Here is a 15,239-nt window from a genome sequence, read left to right on the forward strand (position 1 = left end):
GGTCTTCTCAACTGGCAAAGACACAATGGACTTTGGATACAGTTTACTGTTCTTCACAAGGACAGTGAAAGGATGATATTCATTACTTAAAACCAGGTTTGGTGGCATCAGATTAAAAGGGTTAGGGTTTCCTTAATGTCTTCTTGGTGGGAAGCTATCCAGCCTGTCCATCTTGGGCATATGTGATAGAGCAGTGACTCAGATGTGCATCCTTGACACTTGCTTTGTAGAACAAAACATGCACAAATGATACAGGATGTTCTTGCTCCACTGCTGCTCCTCCTCCTCCCTGACCATTACATAAGACCCATGGTCACTGGTGGAAGGCGTTTCTGCTCCTTCTTCCCAGTTCTGCACTGCCACTTGCTCAGTCACTGGCACCAACCTGACTTCCTTCATTTCCAAGGGTCTTGGAATTGGCTCTTGGCAGACAAACCACATTTTGGATGATTAAGCCCCAGCACCCTGGTATGGGGAGCTGCCCTCACCTTTATTTTCATTGCCACATTGATAGCACACCCTTGTTGCCAATTCTCTGCCCTGTCCTTTGAATAGGTCACATTGAAGTATCTGCTGTTAAACCTGCACCCCACCTCCCTCACTGAGATGCCTCGTCATAGTTGTCGGTTTCTTTAGCAAGGTCTGCAAATATATTTTCCTTGTGGCCAGTTCTGGCCGGAAGGCGTTCCCGGTAATGCTCAGAACTTGATGCTTCCTAAACTGTTGTGTCCCTTAGCCATCTGCTGCAGTTCTTCCACCATTGAGAGTCCATGCTGGTGCATTGCAACATTAGATGTACCACAGACTCCCTATTGGCCAATGACTATTGATGCCTTTTTATGTTGCTAAGCCATGTGGCAGGGTCCAGGATGGTAGTGCAGTTGTGAACTGCTGCGTCTGAAATCCAAGAAGCAAATAGGGCAATTATTTGCTTTGTGTAAGGGTATCATTCCCTCCATTCTGTTTGCCATTCAGTTAAACTGCCCATCTTATCAACCGTGTTCATTTCATTCACATATCCGTGCCTTCTATGCCTATGCCTCGCCACAAAGGAAACTGTCCTTAATTCCTGGATAGTTTTCCTAGTAGATGGGAAATAGAAATGGAGATAACAGCCATACTGGGGGCCATATATGTTTAAGTGGGGAACTGTGGGAGCTGTGCATAGGAAGGGCAAAGAGGGTGGCTGGCAGCATCCAATGGGCACCATCTATGCTGTAATTGTGTGGCTGCCCCCCCATCCTCCTCCCTGGAAGTGTCCAGAAACAGAAATCCAAGTGGAGCAAGCATCCGAGCCAGAACCAAAACCACAGCACATGATATTCCATAACCTTTTCGTCACCCACAAGAGCTACCTTGTTTGTAATCCAGCGTATGGTATATATATATTGGATTAGTGACATCTTGACTATTCATTGTTGCTCTTTAGGGCCACAGGGGAAGCGGACTGCAATGCAACAGCTAGACTAATGTATGTGAGCAACTGTAGCAGGACCTGGGAAAGAAATAGATGTGCCACGCAGGGGTTTGCGAAGAAAGCCATGGGGTGCATCCTGGTGCCCCTGACCATGACAGGAAATGTACTTGCTGGGTTTTTCCACAGACTACTTCCCCTCTCCTTCTGCTGGAATTAGCGACTCCCTAGCCTGCAAAGTAAGCCAGTGGGAGAGATCTCCCGTTACAACTTTTGCTGTCCATTCCCCCCCACCACAACATTTGCTGGAAGAAGCAACTCATTCCCTGCGTGGTAAGCCAAAGGCAAAAGACTCCCCTGCTGAAACCACTTTTCACAGTGAGGCTACCCCATGCCTCAAGTCATGCCAACCCTTTACAGCTGTGTTCACCTGCCCTGTTTGGTCTTCTTCACTCATGCTGTACTTGACCCCAGAAAGTGATATGTAATAAATAAACATAGAGAGATAAACATGCCATTGAATACAGTGGTGCCTCACTAGACGATGATAATCCGTTCCACTGAAATCGCTGTTTAGCGAAATCATTGTCTAGCGAAAAACATTTTCCTATTGGAATGCATTGAAACCTGTTTAATGCGTTCCAATGGGAAAGAATCGTTATCTAGCGAAGATTGGCCATAGGAAAGCCGCTTTGCAAACTGCAAATCAGCTGCTCTCTAAACAGCAGATTTTGCTCCATAATTCTAAACTGCAAACCACTACCGTGTTTCCTCGAAAATAAGACAGGGTCTTATATTAATTTTGGCTTCAAAAAACGCATTAGGACTTATTTTCAGGGGATGGTTTATTTTTTAATGTACAACAATCTACATTTATTCAAATACAGTCATATTTTCTGGTTGCTGCACAACGATGGAGGGCGGGTTTTACTTAGCTGGGGCTTATTTTTGGAGTAGGGCTTACATTACGAGCATCCTGAAAAATCATATTAGGGCTTATTTTCAGGTTAGGTCTTATTTTTGGGAAAACAGGGTAGACAATATGCACAACCCTCCAATACAGAAATGAAGACTGTATTTCTAGATTCCCATATATATGCATGAGAAATCTCTGCATGGCTTTAAAGAAGAGGTTTCATGTAAGTACTTAGGAACAAAAAATGTAGCATTTTCTCTTGATAATTCCCTAGGAGATAGCCAGTTGCAGCAAAACAACAAGGGATTTTGTGGCACATTAAACACTAAGAAGTTTTATTTGGCATATGCTTTCATAGACTGTAGCCCAAGGCCAACATACAACACATTAACTCTTCCTTCCTTCCTTCCAGTAGTACTTCCCTACCAGTTCTCAGATATTCCTTGTTTAACAAATATAATCATAATAATAACTGTGTGTTGTCAGGTCAATTCTAACTTATGGCAACCCTTCCCAGGGTTTCCTAGGTAAAGAATACTCAGAAGTGGCTTACCATTCCCTTCTTCTGGGGGCATCCTGTTTAAATAGCTGTCTTGTGAAGCTTAGGTCCCGAAAACATCCGTTTTGCGAGCACGGAGGGAGCGGTCAAAATCGTTGTCTAGCGAAAATCGGTTTGCGAAGCAGGGACCAAACATTGTCCAGCGAAATTCCCCCATAGGAATCACTGTTTTGCAAATCGCTATAGCGATCGCAAAAAGTCAATGTCTAGCAAAAATAACTGTCATGCAGGGTAACTGTCTAGCGAGGCACCACTGTATATGAAATGATAGTGGAGAAGAGAAAATTCCCCCATACTAAGCTGCATGAGTAGATGGTGGTAACGCATAAAACAGCTCAGTCCAAGCTTGATGTGTGTGTGGATGTAGCCTCTCTGGAAGCTATACTGACACTTCCTGTTCAATACCCCACAAAATCCAAGCATTAATGGCATATTTGATCCACAGTTGAACTAATCTTCCATTGTACCTTCTAATGCAAAGGATACAGTAAGGCTTAGCCACATGTTGTCTGGAGGCCACATGTGGTCCCAAGCCATTTCTGGGTTCCCACAGACTCTTGAGGCTACTATCCCCTACAAAATTGGGGGGGGGGAAAGCATGCACTCTGACAGGTCTCAAAGTCAACCAAAAGAATTGTTCATTGCAATTCAGTGGATAAGTTGTTACAGGATCAGATTTGGGCAAGCAACATGTAACAAGGGAGCACAGCTGGGTTGATTGAGGCAGCTGTGTGACAACCAATGTGATTGGATGATCCAAGAATAAAGCTAGCCAAGCTTACAGAGACAAATTGTTGGGTAGTTTGGGTAGTTGGTTGGTTGTTGTGTTGCTGGTGAGCTTGTTGCTGAGAACTGTATTTACTGCATCGCTGGATGAAGACTTGCTGCATTGCAAGGAGAAGATCCTGGGAGAAGACTATCTCCGTGGTGAGAGGAGAAGACTTCGTGGATGCTGGACTATTTACATTGGTAACAATCTTTGGTTACTGAAAACTGTAAATTTACCATTACTAACTGAGGAACTACTGTGTATGACCAGGACTGTATAAAGGACCAAGAGAAGCTGTATTTACCCTGTATATATCAACTTTATTGTAAATAATATCTTCAACACTACAACAGTGTCTGTTTGGTTTAATCTCTGGGCAGTTCACTTCACCATTACGCCCCTGGCGTAGTCTGGTAACGCAGCACCTCTGTCAATTGGTTATGGGCCCAGACAGCGCACCAGACTGCATCCAGGCATAAATTTAAGAAGTTATTGAAGAAACTGCTGACCAGAGAGAGCCAAGTAGTGTGGTCTACAGTCTGTGGTAAAAATGGCCAACGAAATGTCTATGGCTGGACTGTGCATAAAAAAGTTGAATGGGGAAAATTATGCAACTTGGCAGCAGAAGGTTCAGTTGCTATTACAAAAGGAAGCATTATGGGACATTGTAGAAAATCCCCCAGCAGTCCTAAATGAGAGGAAAAAGAAACTAAATTTTAAAGCTCTGGCTATTATTGGGTTAACTCTAGAAGACCGTCTTCTTATCCACCTGAGAGGCCAAAACTCAGCAAAGAAGGCATGGGAGGATTTAAGGAGACTCTTCGTAAGAGATAACGTTGGAAGCCAGATTCAAATTGCCAGAAAACTTTTCCGAACTAGACTGAAAGCTGGAGGGTGTATGCTTCAACATTTAGAGGCAATGAAGTCAATGTTGATGGACTTACGAGAAAAGAACATCACATTTACAGAAATACAAGAAGCATTTATTATTCTGTCTTCATTAGATGAGTCATATGATCAGCTGGTGACCAATTTAGAAATTCTTCCTCAAGCAGAGCTAACAGTAATTAATATAACTAGCAAACTGTTGGAAGAGGAACAAAAGAGAAAAGATAACAAACAGCTCCGAGACTCCAAACTCACTAATCAACGTGATAAGCTGAAAGAAACTGAGGAGGAGGGGGACACAGCTGCAAGCATTCATTCTGGAAAACGCTGTTTTTCCTGTGGCTCAAGAAAACATTTGATGAAAGACTGTAAATTTAAGAAAGGAAAAGAAAAACAAACCAGACGTAAGAGAGAAACACTAAGCCTGACTGAGGAAATTTATAACTCTGAACAGGGAGAAGAGTGGATTGTTGACTCTGGAGCAACTGCCAGCATGTGTAAGAGTAAACAGCTAATATTTAACTACCAACCTGTATCCAACCAACAAGTATGCTTAGCAAATGGTGTTAGTGCTAAGGTACTGGGAAAAGGTAAAGTGAAATTGCCTTATATTGCTAGACCAATAGATGTTTTACATGTTCCAAATTTAAAGCATAATTTACTTTCTGTGAGTTCATTAGCAAAGAATGGGTTTGTTAGCACTTTCTATGAGGAGAAATGTATAATAACTAGCAAGAACAATGAAAAATTGAAATGCTATGCTAGAAATAATTTATATAGACTAAACTGCACTAAGGCTAACAATGTCTATGAAAACAAATGTATACACAAAGATTGTATTCATTTATGGCATCAAAGGCTAGGACATGCAAACTACAAAACATTGAGAAAAACAATTGAAAACTCAGTAGGAGTTAATTTAAAGCAATGTAATGAATATGTGAATTGTCAAGCTTGCCAATTAGCCAAGAGTAAGAAAGCTCCTATAATGAAACATAGTGATGTACAAGTGAAAAATATATTAGATTTGGTGTCAGTTGATGTAATTGGACCCAAAAGTGCATCATTAGGAGGAGCCAGATACATTCTCTCTATCCAAGACCAAAAGTCCAGGTTTGGATACTGCTATCTCATGAAAGATAAAAGTGCAGTATATATAGAGTTTGAAAAATGGCTCAAATTTGTAGAGCGCAAAACAGGGAAAAAGGTTAAGGTGGTACAAACTGACAATGGAACAGAGTTTACAAATGCCAAATTTCAAGCAATATTAAAGAAAAATGGTATTACTCACAGAAGAGCCGCTCCCTATACACCTACTCAGAATGCCTTTATTGAAAGAAGGGGCCAAACTCTGCAGAATATGGCTGAGGCAATGATTAGGGGGAGTAATCTATCAGAGAAATATTGGGGGGAAGCTACACTTTGTGCGAATTTTTATATTAATATTCTTTGGCACAGTGGGATAAACAACATACCCTACACAGTTTGGACTGGGAGAAAACCAAATTTAAAATTCTTACATGTATTTGGATCTCCTGCATGGGTTCACATCCCAAAAGAAATAAGGAGAAAGGGAGAGAAGAAAGCCAGGTTGATGTATTTCCTTGGATATCAGCAAAATAGGAGAGCATTTAGGTTTGGGTTGCCAAATACCAACAAACTTGTGATAAGTAGCAGTGCTTCATTTAACGAGCACAGTAACTGGGACAAAATATGCAAACCCCCAGAAACAATAATTAAATTGCATGAAAAGAATGAGAGTAGTGAAGATAGTGCAGATGAAAGTGACTCTCAATCAGAGCAAGAAATTAAAATAGAGGTAGAACCTGAGGAAATGCAATCAGACAAGGAAATTCCATCCAACTCAGAAAGGAGGGAAACTCACGAAGAGGACAGAGAATTACCTAGGAGGTCAAGCAGAGAGAGAAAAACTCCAGACAGGTACAAGCCTGAGACCTATTACTGTCTCAATGTGGCTGAACCAGAGACATATGATGACATATGTAATATGCCTGAGAAGGAACAAATAAAATGGAAAGAGGCAATGGATAAGGAGTTAAATTCATTAAAACAACTGAAAGTCTATGAGGAGGTAAAACTGCCTGAAAAATCAAAAGTAATTGGTTCCAGATGGGTATTTAAAAGGAAGGTGGATGCCGATGGTAATGTGAGGTATAGAGCAAGGTTAGTAGCAAAAGGATATGCACAAACTTCAAACGACTATGATCAAGTTTTTGCACCGGCTCTAAGACCAGAAACATTGAGATTTGCTTTAACCTATGCAGCCAAGCATAATCTCATGACCAGGCATGTTGATATAGAAACAGCCTATTTATATGCTGACCTGAAACACACCATTTATATGGAAATACCACCAGGTATTGAAAGGGAAGGTAAATGCTGGATATTGAAAAAAAGTCTATATGGTCTCAGACAAAGTGGCCATGAATGGAACCAACATTTAACTAAAACTTTAAAGGATAATGGTTTTGTGCAAGGAAAGGCTGACCCTTGTTTATTTATAAATGAGAAAACACAAGCTATAGTATTAGTGTTTGTGGATGATTTAGCCATATTCACTAAAGATAAGAAAGAGGCTGAAGAAACAATCCAAATGTTAAAGAAACACTACAAGTTGAGAGATTTGGGAGAAATAAGTAACTACTTAGGAGTAGAGATAGAAAGAAGCGAGAAAGGATTTAAAATAGCCCAAAAGAACAAAATATTGAAACTCCTAAAACAGTATAAAATGGAGGATTGTAAAGGAGCAGCAACTCCAATGAACATAGAGTTTGAGAAAGAAGATATGAATGGCCCGGAATGTGATATTGATGTATATAAGTCACTGGTAGGCAGCTTATTATATTTAAGTAGATGGTCAAGACCAGATATCTCTATAGCTGTAAACCTGCTATCTAGGAATGTAAGCAAGCCGAACGAAAAGCACTGGCAATCAGCAAAAAGAGTACTTAGGTATTTAAAGGAGGCACAAAATAAAAAGCTAAATTTAGAACCAGTGGGAGAACTGTATATTACTGCTTATGCCGATGCAAATTATGGTAGTGATTTAACAACCAGAAGATCAACATCAGGCATGACTGTACATTTGGGAGAAAGTTTGATAAGCTGGAAGACAGCTAGACAGAAATTTATATCGTTGTCTTCTGCCGAATCTGAGTATGCAGCATTATCTGAATTATGTACAGATCTAGTATTTTATAAACAATTAGCACAAGATCTGGGATTAAATATAAAAACACAAATAAAGGTTTATGAAGATAATCAAGCTGTCATACAGATGGCAAACTCACCAAATGTAAGAAGCAGATCCAAACACACAGATATCAGATACCAAAATGTAAAGCAAAGCATAGAAAATGATTTAATTGAACTGATATACTGTGGAACAGAAAATAATAAAGCTGATTGTTTGACAAAAGTATTGGGGCCAACCAAACATAATAAAGCATGTGAAATGTTGGGAATGATATAATGTATGTGAATGTAAAAAAGGAACTCTGTATATGTTCAAGGCAATGTACTATGTAAGAAATGTATGTAACAGAATTGCTATAAACAATTGGAGGAGATTGACAGGTCTCAAAGTCAACCAAAAGAATTGTTCATTGCAATTCAGTGGATAAGTTGTTACAGGATCAGATTTGGGCAAGCAACATGTAACAAGGGAGCACAGCTGGGTTGATTGAGGCAGCTGTGTGACAACCAATGTGATTGGATGATCCAAGAATAAAGCTAGCCAAGCTTACAGAGACAAATTGTTGGGTAGTTTGGGTAGTTTGGGTAGTTGGTTGGTTGTTGTGTTGCTGGTGATCTTGTTGCTGAGAACTGTATTTACTGCATCGCTGGATGAAGACTTGCTGCATTGCAAGGAGAAGATCCTGGGAGAAGACTATCTCCGTGGTGAGAGGAGAAGACTTCGTGGATGCTGGACTATTTACATTGGTAACAATCTTTGGTTACTGAAAACTGTAAATTTACCATTACTAACTGAGGAACTACTGTGTATGACCAGGACTGTATAAAGGACCAAGAGAAGCTGTATTTACCCTGTATATATCAACTTTATTGTAAATAATATCTTCAACACTACAACAGTGTCTGTTTGGTTTAATCTCTGGGCAGTTCACTTCACCATTACGCCCCTGGCGTAGTCTGGTAACGCAGCACCTCTGGGCAATGTGTTTTACAGGAGAATCCAGGAGCAGTGTGATTCTACTTTAAGCAAGACCCTGCTCGTTTTATTGCATATGCATGCTTCATGGTGGTGCTGCAGGTTAAACCGCAGAAGCCTCTGTGCTGCAAGGTCAGAAGACCAGCAGTTGTAAGATCGAATCCATGCGACGGAGTGAGCTCCCGTCACTCGTCCCAGCTTCTGTCAACCTAGCAGTTCGAAAGCATGCAAATGCAAGTAGATAAATAGGTACTGTTACATACAGCACTGATGTTACCTGTCTGTCATGGGTTTGGAGGGAAAGTTCCATCCTATGGGGAGTGGAAGGCGGGACATCAGGAGGAGGGGCTGTACTGTATATATATGTGGAGCGTGTGTGGAGAAGCTGGAGAAGAAGCTGGAAGAGCTGAGAGAAGAAGCTTGAGTGGGAGTCTGTGTGTCAGACAGGGTACTACTGTGTGTCAGTCAGTACCAACCTGATAGGTTCAGGTGTCTGTATGGTTAGCCAGAACTGATAGGTTCAGGGTCTGTGCTTCAAGTTAAGTGTTCTGTGTGAACCAAACTGTGTGTATGTATGATTGAGACTAAGCCACGTTACTGTATCTTATTCATTTGATCCTTTTATTTTTCCCTGTGTGTTATTTAATAAACCTTATTCCTTTATTTGTTTAAAAATCCATTCCTGGTCTGTGTGACTCCTTACAGGGAATGGTTGGTGGCAGCTTAGTGAAACTGTGGTATATCCCAGTAGGTCTGGGTTTGTCACATTGATTGGTGTCCAGCGTGTGGGATACGACTGGTCCAGTTGTCCAGCGGTCCAGCAAAGCCTTGGCAAGTGTGCCCAGAGCAAGGGGGGTCTAGTCAGGGACAATCTGAGAGCGCTTAGGTAATCTTCTAGGCTTACCTCACGGGGAGGTATGCTAGTAGAAGAACGTGTAACCTCAGATTGGGGACTAGATTAGGGAGCTCTGAGGCAACCTGGTTTTGGCGGGAAAAAAGCTGAGGCAAAACTGTGAAATAGCAGTGATCTAGCTTTTCTGCTGAGAGGCCTAGCAGAGGGGGGTGGACTCTGGCTGGCTACAGTTGCAAGTTAGTGCTGAAGAACAGCAGCAATCTATAGAGAAGGCTGGTTCTGAGGCAAAAGAAAAAAAAAGTGGTCGCTTTATTTTGAGGCTTGACTTTTGAAAGCAGCCTGTTCTGGGGGGGGGATTATGCCCTTGACTCGAAGCCAAATGGCAGAAATGGGTGAAGTGAAAGACCCCCAGGTAGACCAAGGTTCTGAGGATGAATTTGGCTCAGTGCAGGGTGACAGCACGGGAGAACAGAACCCAGAACTCAGAAAATTGCTCATAGCCCAACAGCATGAACTGAGGGTGAGGGAAATGGAGGAAAGATTAGAGAGAGAGAGAATGGAAAAAGAAGAAAGATTAGAGAGACAAAGAATGGAAATGGAGAGGGAGAGAGAGAAAATTGCTCTGGAAAAAGAAAGGATGGCGTATGAGTTGAGAAAATTGGAACTGATGAATCAGAACAATAATAACAATAGGGATTCTGAGGGAGGCCAATTGTCTAAAGCTGACCTGAAGAAATTCCCTGTGTACCACAAGGGAGATTGTCCTGAAGTGTTCTTTTCCCTAGTGGAAAGAGCGTTTGTGGACTTCTCAGTAAGGGAAACTGAGAAGATGACCATCATGCGATCTTTAATCAGTGGCAGCCTTGCAGAAGTCTATGCAGAGATGCCACAGGAACTGATGAAAGATTTTGCAGAGTTTAAAAAACTGGTGTTTGCCAGACATGGGATAAATGCGGAACAGCTGAGGCAAAGATTCAGGTCAATCACCAAGAAACCAGAGCAGACTTTTACCCAAGTGGGGGCCCAATTGGTGAGGCTGCTAGAGAAATGGCTATCTCAGGAGGGGACAGAGACCTTTCAGCAGCTCAAAGACTTCATAGCGCTGGAACAGTTCTATTCAGTCCTGCATGGGGAACTGAAATTCCAGGTGAGGGAAAGGAAACCTAGATCTGTGGCCGAAGCAGCAGAGATCGCAGATTTTATTTATCAAATAAGAAAACCCTTAGGTGCTGAGTGGAAATCTGTAGATAAACCCAAAGAAACCTACAGCAAGTACTCTCAGGGACCAGGGAAAAGCCAGCAAGGGGGAGGGGCCCATGGTGAAGGGAAGCCCTCAGACATGAAACCAAGACCTCAGATTTTGGAGGGAAAACCAAAACAAGATGAGAAAGACTCAAAATATAGCAGAAAATGTTATTTCTGTCAGGGAAAGGGCCATCTAATCTCAGAGTGTGAGAAATTAAAGCAGCTAAAAGGAATTGTGCCTCAGGATTCGAGTGGAACCAAGCCAAAAGCTGTGTTCTGTGTCCAGAAAGAGCAAAGCCCCTTGTCACTGAGGGAGCCTGTTGCCATGGCTACTCAATCTGGAACAGTTACATCTGCTGATCAGGCTGAGGAAAATGGTCCTCTTGTGGAGGTCAAGCGCTGCTTGCTCGTGAGAACAGATTCTCAGTTGTTTGAAACAGCAGGGGTGGACGTAGGAATACTTGACCATCAGTATCGGGGGTTGAGGGACACTTGTTCCCAGGTGACCCTGTGCCATCCAGATATTATTCCTAGGGAATATATAATCCCAAATGAGAGCATGAAGGTGGCAGGGATTGAGGGGCAGGTGATCTCACTGCCAGTAGCGGAGGTACCTGTGAACTTTCAAGGCTGGAGGGGAGTTTGGCGGCTAGCGATTTCATCGACTCTGCCAGCAGCCGTGCTCGTGGGAAATGACCTGGCTGAACATGTGAAACGGGTGCTAGTGATTACACGTTCACAAGCCACCACGGGGACAGTTCAGGGGGGTACTGATGAGCCAGAGACGGAAGCAGAGGGGAGTTCAGAAGCTGTGGTGGAAACCTTAACCACAGACAGCCGATTTGGCCAAGAGCAAAAGGCAGACGCCACTCTCCAAAAGTGTTTTGAACAGGTGACAGACGCCCAGCTAACACCTGAAACCCCAGTGAGATTTCTAGAGAAAAAGGGGATTTTGTATAGAGAGACCCTGAGGAATATCTCAAAAGGGGGAGATGGGATCCGAAGTCAGCTAGTGGTACCTGAAAAGTATCGCCCCATGATCTTACAAAGGGGGCACTCTGACATGTTTGCTGCGCACTTAGGGGTGAACAAAACACAGCAGAGAATCACACAGAGTTTTTACTGGCCTGAAATAGGGAAGCAGATCAAAGAGTTCTGTAAACAATGTGATGTGTGTCAAAGGCAGGGGAATAACCGTGACAGGACCAAAGCAAAGTTGTGCCCTTTGCCTGTGATTGACACTCCGTTCAAATGCATAGGGGTGGATATTGTGGGACCTTTGCCCAAGGCCACAAAGAGGGGGAACAGGTTCATTCTCACCATTGTGGACCATGCCACGAGGTACCCTGAAGCCATTCCCTTGACTAACATTGAAACTAACACAGTGGCAGATGCCTTGGTGGGGTATATGTCCAGGATGGGATTTGCCTCAGAAATAATCACAGATTTGGGCGCATCGTTCACATCGAAGCTCATGAAACGCTTATGGCAAATCTGTGGAATTAAACACAAGGAAACCACTGCCTATCACCCTGAAAGTAATGGGTTAACTGAGAAGTTCAATGGGACTCTAATGCGCATGATTAGGGCTTACTTGGCAGAGAATCCAAACAATTGGGACCAGAAGCTGCAATCCCTTTTGTTTGCTTATCGATCAGTGCCACAAGCCAGTACCGGGTTCAGTCCGTTTGAACTTTTATTTGGGAGAAGGGTGAAAGGGCCCCTTGATTTGATCAAACAAAATTGGGAGCAGATCACCCAGGATGACCTACAAGACGTTGTGACATACATAGACACCTTGAGGAATGACCTAACGAGAAACCTAGAGCTAGCAGCAGAGACCCTGCAAGCTCCAAAGGTCAGAAAGAAAGCTTGGGATGACCAGGAAGGCAGGGAGGGGCACTTTAACCCAGGGGAGGAAGTGCTTTGGCCTAGGCCCTGCAAAGAGAGCAAGTGTCAGCTGGGTAGCCCAGAAATAAAATACTTGGGTCACATGGTAGGGGGAGGAGTGATAAAACCCCTAGAGGCCAAAATAGAAGCTGTTCGTGATTGGCCTAGACCCAACACCAAGAAAAAAGTCAAATCATTTCTTGGGTTGGTGGGCTACTACAGAAAGTTCATCCCGAGGTTTAGCGAGATTGCGGCTCCGCTGACCGATCTGACGAGGAAGAAGACTGATGACCACATCCCGTGGACCAGCGACTGTGAGGAGGCGTTCCAGAGGTTGAAGCAGGCGCTCATCAATTATCCAGTGCTGCGTGCTCCAGACTTCGACCGGGAGTTCATCATCTACACCGATGCGTCTAACAGCGGGGTAGGAGCAGTTCTTTGCCAGGAGGATGAAAATGGTGACCAGCATCCAGTGTCCTACCTGAGTAGGAAACTCCAGAAAGGTGAGAGACATTTGGCAACCGTGGAGAAGGAGTGTCTGGCCATAGTCTACGCGATCCAGAAGGCCAAGCCTTACATCTGGGGAAGACATTTTATTCTGTGCACTGACCATTCACCACTGCAATGGTTAAAGACAATGAAAACCCACAATAGCAAACTTATGAGGTGGGCTTTAAACCTGCAGGACTATGACTTTGAAGTGAAGGTGGTCAGGGGGTCAGTGAACTGTGTTGCTGACGCCTTGTCAAGAAGACCTGAAGAATGAAGACGGCGAAAGAAACATGGACTATGTATATATTTTGATGACAAAAGGTTAAATGTACCTGTTTTTTGAACTTGGTTTGTATGAATAAAGGTAACTTGATGTATTGTTAATGGTAAATGTTTAACTTAGAGTGTAAGTATAAGTAAGTATGATATTGTATGTATAACTGTTTTTGTGTGTTTTATCCAGGTTGTTTTTTGGTGAAAAGCACCTTAGCTTTCCCCCTACAAAACAACTTATAAAGAGGGGAGGTGTTACATACAGCACTGATGTTACCTGTCTGTCATGGGTTTGGAGGGAAAGTTCCATCCTATGGGGAGTGGAAGGCGGGACATCAGGAGGAGGGGCTGTACTGTATATATATGTGGAGTGTGTGTGGAGAAGCTGGAGAAGAAGCTGGAAGAGCTGAGAGAAGAAGCTTGAGTGGGAGTCTGTGTGTCAGACAGGGTACTACTGTGTGTCAGTCAGTACCAACCTGATAGGTTCAGGTGTCTGTATGGTTAGCCAGAACTGATAGGTTCAGGGTCTGTGCTTCAAGTTAAGTGTTCTGTGTGAACCAAACTGTGTGTATGTATGATTGAGACTAAGCCACGTTACTGTATCTTATTCATTTGATCCTTTTATTTTTCCCTGTGTGTTATTTAATAAACCTTATTCCTTTATTTGTTTAAAAATCCATTCCTGGTCTGTGTGACTCCTTACAGGGAATGGTTGGTGGCAGCTGAGTGAAACTGTGGTATATCCCAGTAGGTCTGGGTTTGTCACAGGTACCACCACGGTTCCATGTCTACTCGCGTTGGCCACGTGACCATGGAAACTGTCTACAGACAAACACTGGCTCTACAGCCTGGAAATGGGGATGAGCACCCCCCCCCTTGGAGTTGGACACGACTGGACTAAATGTCAAGGGGAACCTTTACCTATGCTTTGGGTAAACCAGAGGTAAAATTTCCCCATTTCCAGTTGCTGCTGGTCTCTTGATCAAGATTCAAAATTGACAGAGAATGGGACCAAAATGAGCAGAATTAATTTTCAGGATAAATGTGAAGGCAGGAAGAATCAGACACACTAATATAGGATGGCTGCCAGTTGGCTTGACTGTAGTACAATACTTGTGAAAAGAGTCTGTCAAAAGGATAGTCTCAGTAGACCACAAGATAACTATTAATAATTTGATGCTTAAGCAGGAAACCTAAACATAATGCTAGACTGAAATCTAGTGGGCAAATCAAGGGAAATTATTGGAATGATGTTGCTGGGCAACTGCTTTATGAATCATCATCATCATCATCATTACTGTGCCATTGATTCAATTCTGGCTCAATGTGTCCTTTTCCAGTTTTCTAGATAGAGAATAGACAAAAATGGTTTACTATTCCATTCTGGGAGCATCCTGGGACTGTGCAGTTTGCCCATAACTGCACCAGCTGTCCTTGTCAAATCGAAATCAACCTACAACGACCTTAATAGGTTTTCAAAGTAAAAAAAGAGTGGTTTTAACACTTCTTCACCCCCAGTGAACTTCCATGGCTGAGCGGAGATTCGGACCCTTGTCTCCAGAATCCTAGTCCGTCACTCTCTATCTGAACTTTTGGACGCTATTAATTCGAAAAAGACTTGGCAACACATAACGCCATACGGATAATTAAAGTTAAGACGCATATTTATTTCATATGATCCCGTGACATGTCGCCTTTCTTTTCCGCGTTTTCCAGTCCATGCTGCATACTGTACGCGCAATGTCCAC

This window comes from Pogona vitticeps, chromosome 2, assembly GCF_051106095.1.
Source record: "Pogona vitticeps strain Pit_001003342236 chromosome 2, PviZW2.1, whole genome shotgun sequence".
Lineage (NCBI taxonomy): Eukaryota > Metazoa > Chordata > Lepidosauria > Squamata > Agamidae > Pogona > Pogona vitticeps.